Source organism: Centruroides sculpturatus, unplaced genomic scaffold (assembly GCF_000671375.1).
Source record: "Centruroides sculpturatus isolate CEXI.00-Female unplaced genomic scaffold, Cexi_2.0 scaffold325, whole genome shotgun sequence".
NCBI lineage: Eukaryota > Metazoa > Arthropoda > Arachnida > Scorpiones > Buthidae > Centruroides > Centruroides sculpturatus.
In genome coordinates, this window is record NW_019384556.1 from 224,891 (window position 1) to 235,423 (window position 10,533).

A 10,533-nucleotide genomic window follows, 5' to 3' on the forward strand; every position below is an offset into this window, starting at 1 on the left:
ATCAATTTGAATATTTAGACTTTTTTGAGCAAATAATTTATTTCTATCTTTGTAAAATATATTTTTAACAATGTGAACACTTGTATTGGTATTACCTTTGGATTATTCTTTTTAATAATTTTAATCTGAAGAAAGTTACTCATTAAATTTTATTTCAAAATATTTCTACTTATTTAAATTAGATTCTCTATATTATAAAATAATCATTCTTTTAAAAGTGGTCAATCTTTTCTGTTAAAGTTACAGTGAATTTAGGAGTGGATTCCATCATCATCATCTCCTTCCCATTAGGGATGTGTATCATTATTTATTGGAAAGAACATCTTATGACTTAGATTGAACACATAAAATGAATGAATAATTTGGTAGGCTGGTAGTATATCTCCTCAGTCTAGTAGGAGGGTAAGGTTCCTTTTTCCTTCTGATTCTCTCCTTTTAAGGATTTAGTGGACCTTTAAGGTCAGCCAATCTAGAGCTGGATCAGAAACTCTACTTTAGATATGCCTTTGCTAGGACAACTGACTTATTTCATTAATTGTGCAAAATGATCCCTGACTCCTCTAGTAAAATCACTCCAGCCAAACAGAGGACCAAATCTCTCTCTCTGAATAAAGCTGATAAGCCTACTCGACAGTTACTATAATTTTATTTTGAAAGCTATGTTAATCAAACGAATATTTTCATATAATAAAAGAAATTCCTATTTAATTTATCTTAAGCGATTTTTTAAAATATGTATTCATTATTAAAACCACAAAATAAACTAGAACAATATATAGACTCTCACCTAAATGTATTCATTATTTTTTAAATTATCTTTAAAAGTTTATTTTATAAACATATTATTTTATTACAAACATAAATTGGTTTTCTGTTATTAATTTAGATATCAAGCCTATAGTAATATTTGATGAATTTGGAAATCCTACAGCAAGAGATGTAACACCAAAAGATATAGCACATGCAAGTGAATCTGGGGTTCTTTCTTTACCTGGTCCAAGTATTTATCAATTAGACAAACAATCTTCTGAATTAAAAGAACCAGATTCACATGGTAAGAAAATTGCATTAATTAATGGTTTTATAATAATATGAACGTGTTTTTTTATTCCGATAATTTCTATACCATATTTATTCACATATAAGACGAGGTGTGACTTTAAAGATCAAAATAAAGAAAATTAGATTTATTAATACAATTATAATTTTATTCCGTTTAATCACAAATAAAATATCAAATGCATGTATATGCACACATTGTCCCACAAAAATTACTGGCATTTTAAACTTCAAGGAAAAATCTTGTAAAATCGACAACATAATTTGTTCATGTAAAGCTGGACAATTGGGAACCTTTTTTTTCAATTCTTAACAGTCGAATTCACTCTTTGTCAATTACACTTATGAGTTTCTCTGAATTCTGATTTCTAAATAATCATCTGTTTTCACATGAGAATGAATTAAAACTTATTTTAGGCTTCCATGTAATTTTGGAATTCAATCCAAAAGCTTTGCTTTTCCTATAGCTATTCATCTTTACTCCTGACAATACACAAGAATGATTGAAACGACCCAGATAAAATACTTTTGCTTTTAAACACCAGAAAGTGAGAATCCGGTAAAAAATGCAAATACACAGCTCATAAAAATTATTGCAAAAATGAAAAGAATCCTTCACTCGTGCATCTAGGACAACCTAGGTTTTTGAAGCAGTGAAAAATGAATAAAAATCTTGTCTTATATGCGAGTAAATATGGTATATACTTTCCATTATAATTCTAAATTTTGTGTTTGTAATTATATAAAATTATCATAAGATGTCAAAATTAACAGTACAGTAGAGCCTCGAAAACTCGGCACTCGATAACCCAGTACTCCGGATAACTCGGCCACACCCTGGCAGGGCAAAAAAATCCTTAGTTAATTAATTTTCATTATAGACAGCTTTATGCCTCAAAGTATATTTCTGGGGTCTGTCTTATCAGGTAAATTACTGTACACTGTGTATTCATTAATTTTCATTTTCATGTAGTAATGGCTCTGTCTTCATAAAGGACGTACTTTTCCTTTGTTTGAGGGTATTTGGGCAGTTTATTCTCTGTTGTATTCTCAAGCAAACAATACATACAAGTATAGTACAGTATTTTCTGAGGACTCCACACTTGTACTTATTTTTTTAACGCCATTCCCGATAACCCAGCATTTTCACAAACTCGGCCACCCTTCGGTCCACATTAGGCCGTGTTTTCGAGGCTCTACTGTATTATTCATGTCATTTATGTTTACTTCATTTGTTTCTTTTTGTCATAAAATAAAAATAATTTTTTTGAAGAGACAAGTAATGCAGATAAATAAAACACATGGAATTCTATGTTTGGATTTAAAAGTCATTTTAAATTTATTTTATTTATAAATGATTAATAATTGTTATTAATGTACAGTATTTAGTTATAATTCAGATAAATATTTTGTTCTTCATATATCTTCCTTTTATTTATTCATAATAAATTAATAAATGTAACAAATATAAAATTAATTTCTTTGTATGTATATCCTAAAAGTATATACAGGTAACCCCTGTATAACACGCGAGTTACGTTCCAAAAAATTGTCGTGTTATGCGAATCCATGTTATACGAAACAAAGAACTAGTGTGAAAAGGGGGGTTAGGTTTCAAAAATTAAAAAACATGTTGTTAAATCCTTATCTAAATCGGATTTATTATTCATTTTTTTCATAGGTAAAATACTTATTTATTATTTAAGTAAATATTTTACCAGAGAATTATTCATCCTATATGATCTCAGCATGAGCATCATCAACTGGTAACAGTTTTTGGGTGCATTCGTTAATAGCAGTTGCTCTGCAATGGGAGTGAGCGCTGTTTGTAGGCATTTAGAAACGATGGTGAGAGAAAGGTGGTGGCTCCCACACTATCGATAGTATTGTGATGGAGAAATCTATAATTCTAAAATGAGCTTTTAGAGGCAAAAGAAGGGTCCCAATTGTAAAATTTAACCATTAAATGGATTATTTGTAGAAAGAGCATTCAAAGTAGCCACAAAAACAATTAGAATGCATGCGCGGAGTTATGCGGAGGTATAAAAGAACGCACCCTTTATTACATTTCATGTTTTACGAGAGTTTTACCCAATTCCCGAACTGTGTTAGAATGAACCCGTGCTATAAAAGCACTGTGTTATATGGGGGGATGTTCCCAATTCTCAAACCGTGTTAGAGTGAATCCTTGCTATAGAAGTGCCGTGTTATACGGGGGTTACCTGTATTGTATCTCTTCAAAATTTTGAGACTATTTATTATATTTTTTTATATAATATTACATAAATTTATGCAATGCAATATAATTAATACCGAATAATATAAAATCTTGTGGGGTACATTTGTAGCTCTTTGCAAACTGCTTTTTATTGGCAGAACATGCATTCCTACATCAACTGCATTTGAATTTATATTTTTCTTAGAACAATCTGTTAAATTTTAATGGTTAAATGGTTAATCATTAAATTTATAATAATTTTTGAATTTCAATTCATGTACATTCAGAAAAGTAAATAACTTCCAATGATATGTTCCAGTTTGAAAATAATTTTTTCTACCATCATTTTTGATGAGTTACAGCTAGTAAAAATAATAAATTTAAGTAGTTACTTTTAATCTTGTTTTCATGATATAAATTACAAGTCCCAAGTATCAACTCTTTTTCAAAATTTTCAAGTTTAATCTCAACTTCTCAAGTCTTTGTGGAAAATATAGATCAAGTTACAGGGCTGGATTTCTGAATAGGGACAGTAGATCTGAACATAGGATGGCAGATTTTGAGGGATGGCAAATTGGCAAGCATAGTATAAGAATTTTACAAAAAAAATATAAATAAATTTCAAATATTGCAGCATTTATAATTAATTATTAAGTTGTATACATAAATAAGGTAATGGTTTCAATAATCTAATTACATCAGCTAGATATGTGTATGTTATAAATGGTCAAAGCTATGCTGATATGTATGATGCAATTTTTCATTAAAACAAAATGTACCTTATACATTAACTATACCATTTAGTAACATGCATCATTTTCATATTTAATATATTTTATATAATAAAGTCAAGTTAGTGTCAGAAGCATTTACATTTATTTCAGAAAAAGTGGTATTCTAGTCTGTGTACAGTGGTAAAAGAGTTAAGTCCAGCCCTGTCAAGTCTTAAGTTTAGTTTGAAGTTATTTCAGTCACATCTAAAGTTAAGACTCAAATCCTTTTCTTAGAAAAAACAAACCTTTAGATATACTTCATCAACAGATGATTAGATAAATCACGAATTAATGACTATTTTAAATCCAGGATTAGTGACTTTGCATTCCACCATTTTCAGATTAGATATGTTTCAGACAAATATGACATGATTCATTTTGTTTTCAAGAAGAGAATTTACTACTACTGTTCCTATCTATACTTAACTTTTTGCAAAAATTTAAGTATAAAAATTTATCATTCCAAACTTACTGAGAGTTTTGCTTAGTTTAATCATTTGATATATAAATAGGGAAGACTGGGCTAATTGTAAATGGCTTTTCCAAACAGTTCAAAATTTAGAAAGTAGAAAAGTTGTTTGACAGGGCTTCATATTGATGCAAAGAAAACCCACTCTATGAAAATCATCAAAATCTGGCATCATAAGGGTTTACTTCTGTCTGAACTGATATTGCACTTAACCCAAACCCAAAAGTTTTTCTTATAAATTTATAAAGATTTACTTCAAATAAAAAAAATCAAACAAGTGAAACTCACTTCCAATAGACAAATTTATAATAAACAGGGAATACGTTTGCTGAAATTTAGTTGTCGTACAATTGAAATGAAAAAATAAATTCAATGAAAGCAAACATAAAATTGATTATTTCCTCCAAGGATCTCATGAGCCAGTTCTTACAGACTATGCACTGAATTCTAATTTTTACTTCTCAACTACAGTTAAAATAAAGATTTTATCCATGTTGATATCTGCAGAGGGTTTGAGGGAATTTTCTTTTCATAGCATCCTTTGCTGCTTTCTCATATACTGTATATCTTTCTCTGTTGATTTTCTTTAGTTTTTGTCTTGCATGTACCTTTCTATGAAAAGAAAACTGAAAACAACATGTCAAAGTATGAAGTGAATTGTTATAGTGCCATTGTTCCCAATTAGGGGTAAATTGTACCCCTTCATGCTATTGTCATTGTTCCCAATTAGTGGTAAATTGCATGAAGGGGTACACGCGGCAATCTAAAATCGGTCGATTTAAAATTTAAATGCATGAGATGAAGCAATCAAAAAATAATGGGTGGACCATCAAAAATTCTGCAATTTACAACATGATGTCAAATGCACAAATTTGTTTATTTATAACTAAAAATATTCTTGAAATTTCATCAAAAAATGCATTTGTGACAATACCTAAATGAAATTCTTATGCAAGAAACAATTGTACAAATAACACAAATTGTGTTAATTGTACAATTTTTATCATTATTATCATGTCAGCAAAGTGGCAATAAAATATTTACTACCATTTTGCACAACATACCTCTGCGAGAGCGGATTTTCGGCCATGATAAACATGAAAACTAAACATCGTCACCAACTTCAACTCGAAGATGACTCGAGACTGAAGCTGACCAAAAAGCAACCAGATTTTACAAAGTTGTGCAAAGAAAATCGTGCACATTTGTCACATTAAAATTAAATAACCTTATGTTATTTTCATTATTATCAGAATTGTATTTTAAAGGTAAAAAATGTAAAAAAAAACTTATTCTATTTATAACTAGCTGTCTACCCAAAACTTTGCTCACATTATATCAAATTTTCTCATGGGAGTAAGATATTTTCTCGCGGTAAAGTGTAGCCTATGTCCATCTCCAACATGTAAGCTATCTCTGTGCCAAATTTTAGTAAAACCTGTTCAGCTGTTTAGATGTGAAAAGGTAACAGACAGACAGACAAAATTACCTTTGAATTTATAATATTAGTATGGATTAATATGAATTTCTGCTATAAGGGGTATGCGGGTTTGAGCTCTTTCTTGAAGTGGTATGCAGGAAAAACTAATTGGGAACCACTGTTATAGTGTAACAACATGCCCCATTTATTGAGATAAATTCTCAATCAGGACATTCTGAAAACAGTGCACACAGGGAACAAAAGTATCATTTGTTCAGGAACTGTGTACAGTGTATTTAGGTCATTAGAAACTGTGTCTGTGTGTGTAAGAGATTTTGTTTAAAGTAAAATTAAAAAACTGACAACCTAAAACTGTTGTCTTCTCTTGTGTTATAGATGGACATCTTTATCATCATTTGTTTTGCAATTAATAGCCCATAGAGTTGCCATTATTTTTAGTTCTGTGTGTAAACTAACCAAAGTGATTAGTAATAGCATGAAATTAAAGCTAAATAGTAACATAAACATATACAATATTTGCAATGGTCTTGCAAATATTGTATATTGTATATTGTATATGCAAAAATCATATGCAAAACACAACTAAAAAAATTATTTTTAGAACATTTATCATTACAAACCTTAAAATACACAAGAGGTGTTTGTTCAACATGCACCTCTCATTATCCACAGACCACATGCTCAGTGGATAGTGGAAAACTGCACACAGCAAAACAATAAAAAACTCAATAACTTTCCCTTAGTAACAACTAGCCCTGGTCTCCCCTATACATTAGTGTCTCTACTATGAAATCATAAATTTATTTCTATACAATAATCAAAATTGTATGAAAATGAAAATTCAGGGTAGCAAATTGTTTTATTAAGTTTTCAAGTTACAAGTTGTCACCTTGTTGATGTAAGTCCAAATTGAGTTTAAGTTAATCCACACAAATTGACAACACTGGTTATTTGTAATATCAAAATTGTTTAGATTAATGCAGATTTATATCTATTTGACAGATACTATAAATAGTGTAGAGATTACATACACAAAAACTGTAGTGTTTGTTGAATTTATTATTTTTTTTTCAAATATTTGTAGGATTTGGTTTAAGGAGTTTTTAAATATTTAATAGTAATATTTAACTGAAAAATAAGAATTGACTGAATGAAATATAAATAATGAAAACAGTCAAATAAAAAGGAAAGGGCAATCAAATTAAAACATAAAGCTTTATTTCACAAATACAAAATAGAGTACTAGTTTATAATCATATTTGATTTATTATATATATGACATATTTGCTTTGATTATAATCATAATCAAAGTTGATGACATAATACATGTGTTGTCAACTTACAAGCTTAAGACAATTTGCTTATTTATCTAAAAAAGGAGAGTTTCATGCTAATCTTAATAGAATTTGTGATCATTTGTTTTCTTTATACAGTTTATTCAATTTTGCATAAAATTTTAAAGCAGAATAATTGGTAGTGGTTATTTTATTCATTTAATTGTATATATCTGTTTCTCTGAATCAAACTGTAATGTAACTAATGTAAACAAGAATTTTTCAGAGAAAATTAATTTACAGTAGCTATTCATTTCTCTGGCATCCAATAATCCAGAATGTTTGATAATCTGCATGCCAATATTCTGAAAATTGTAATTTATTTGGACTTGTGGTCTACTAAAGACTCTGGATGGAAATACATTGTGCAAAAATAATTGTCCATATGACAGGGAAGTTTTGTTTTCTCAAGTCATTTTTAAAAATATGTTCATATAACACAATAAAAAATAGCCAAAGTAGTGAAGAAACATTATTTCTTTCCTCAAAAATAAAACTACAGTTATAAGTAGATGTAAGGAGAGGAAATTTAAAATAATGACAAAAACATTGAAAAAAATTGATTATAAGAGTTTGTGTATAGTAGTGAACATTTCTCACAATTATTAAATTTAATATTTTTGGGGCTGCCTTTGCTTTCAATTATGGCCAGACATCATTTTGGCATTGCCATCCACTTTTCACAAAAATTGGATTGGTTGTTTTCCAAACATTTTGTATGAGTTCCTTCATCTCTGCCTTGTTTTTGGCCTTCTCTTTGCCATCTGAATTTCCCTGTCATTCCATAAATTTTCAATTGGATTGTCATCTTGTGATTGAGGAAACCAATCTAACTTAGTAATGCCATTACATTGGAAATAATCTGTAACAATTTTTGCTATATGTTTGGAATCATTGTCTTGTTGGAAAACAGTTATTTTCCAATCCTATTTTGCAAACTGACTCTTCCAAATTTTCTTTGAGAATGTTTAAGTAGTCTTATTTCTTCATTCTTTCATTAATAATAATTTGCCAACTCCTTTTGCACAGAAACACTCCTAAACCATCACTGATCCCAAACAATTTAACAATTAGCTTTACACTGTTGGGTTTAATTGTTCTTCCTTTTTTTTTTGTCACACTTTTATTGAACCATCTGCTAAAACCAGTTCTTGCTAAAATAATAAAAAACTTTAGCAAGAACAAGATTAAATTTTTTCTCATCTGAACAAATAACATGTTCCAGAAGCAGATTCAATCTAATTGCCAACCCATTGAAAATTTATGAATGGCATGGAAATCCAGATGGCAAAGAGGAGAAATCAAGGCAGAAATGAAGAAACTCATACAAACTGTTTGGGAAAAGCTGATGGCAATGCCAAAATAATGTCTGACAATAATTGAAAGCAAAGGAACCACACAAAATATTAAGTTTAAAAATTGTAAGAAATGTTTACTATATAAACAAACTCAATTTTTTCTTTATATTTGCTTATAATTGCAGTTATCATTTTTGAGGAAAGAAATAAAGAATGTGTCTTCTTTATTTTGGCTATTTTTCATTGTGCTACATAATCACATTTTTTTAAAAATGACTTGGAAAAATAAAACTTTCTTGCCATTTGAACAATTTTTTTTGCTCACTGTATAGTCAAGAAAATAAATATCGTTATGGTGTGAAATGTAGAATATACAACACAACACCAGTTTTTTAATAAATAGGAATAATGTTGACTATGTGTAATAATATGTTCATTAACATCTTTTCAGATTTTTTTAAAAACATTCCAGAAATTGGAACAGTATATAACAATTACCTCACTCCTCTTCCAGCAGATAGATTCTTGGAGAAAACAAATGTTTTTGGCCATTTCATTGGTCCTTCTCAGATAAAAGAATGATAATGCAAAAGTTCTATTTTGCATTTCATATTTGGAATCTGGTTTTATGCTTGGATGAAGGGTTGGAGCTCTTAAATTTTGGAATGCATAGAAGCTAAATTGAGCCTTATTGGTTTTTAGCTTGTTTTATGCATGAAAACTTTTTGAGCTTTGAACTTTTGTATTAACATTTTGAGGCAAGCCACTGAACTGGCCAAAAATGTTTGTTTTCTCCAAGAATCCATCTACTGAAAGAAGAGTGAGAAGCATAAAATAATTGTTTTCAGGTTTTTCAATTGACCTTAACACAGCACAATCATCAGATTGATTAAAGAGCATGTGTAAACAAATAAGAAGTATACAGCAATGTCAAAATGCAATGCCTACAACAATCTTAGATCATATATAACTTGTTTTTATATTTTTGCAAAATTCAATATCTTATAATTTGACATTTTAAATAATCTAGTATCATTCTGGTCCTGCAGATGCTAGATTAATTAATGAACTTTTACTATAGTTAATTTTTATTCCAAAAATTTCTTTTATATTGAAATCTATCTATTAAATACTTTAATATTAAGCATATAAAAATTACTTTTCTTTTATTACAGGAGATACCTTCAATTTCATTGAACAGGTATGATGCCTTAAAATGTTCTTAGTTTAAAAATTGTATCAAACAGCAAATAATAATAAAGTAAAAATTAAGTTTGTTTTGTCTACATTTATGAAATTAATAAATATATAATACAGTAGACCCCCTATAATGTGGTAGATACGTTCCACTTTATAAGAATTTCACGTTGTAGGAATCCTTAAATACATGAGCCAATCGCAGCCTGACACGTGTGAAGTTTACAGATTACGGCTGTTTGAAAGGTTTTCTTCCATAAAATTAATCGATTCTAGACTAATTCGACTCAACATTTCCAAAACACATATAATTTTTTGAGAATAATCCGTATAAACTATGCTATAAACAAAAAATTGTAGGATTACTTACCGAGTGTGCACCATTCGACATCACCATTGCTTAAGCTTGTTTTCATCGCGGAGCAACGCACCAAACGGCGGCTGTGATTTCTGATAAGTTATTTTTCTGCGAAAAATTCGTTGAGCTTTCGAGACGTCATTAATATAAATAATTTATATGGCCGTTGAATAAGAAATGTTTCTTTCACAAGAAATGTATAAAATTACAGTGCTGTATTAGACTTACGGTACCTAATTTACATACTGTACAGACGATAGTAGCGTAAAAATCTCCGTAGCGTGGCGCCACGCTAGACGGCGGAAATTATATATTTAATTATAACAAAGTTACAATAAGTTAATATATAATTATATATACAGTACCTAATTTATATATAATTAATA

General features: G+C 29.2%; 1 protein-coding gene across 1 annotated transcript in view; it reads left to right on the forward strand.

Moving 5' to 3' along the window:
- The first annotated feature begins 848 nt into the window (after nt 1-848).
- The window catches only part of LOC111623868, a 41,167-nt gene continuing 31,482 nt past the window's right edge, over nt 849-10,533 (forward strand). The window contains exons 1-2 of the mRNA XM_023366591.1: nt 849-1,054; nt 9,768-9,793. The gene's annotated coding sequence lies outside the window, so the exon portion shown is untranslated. The remainder of the gene's footprint in view (nt 1,055-9,767; nt 9,794-10,533) is intronic.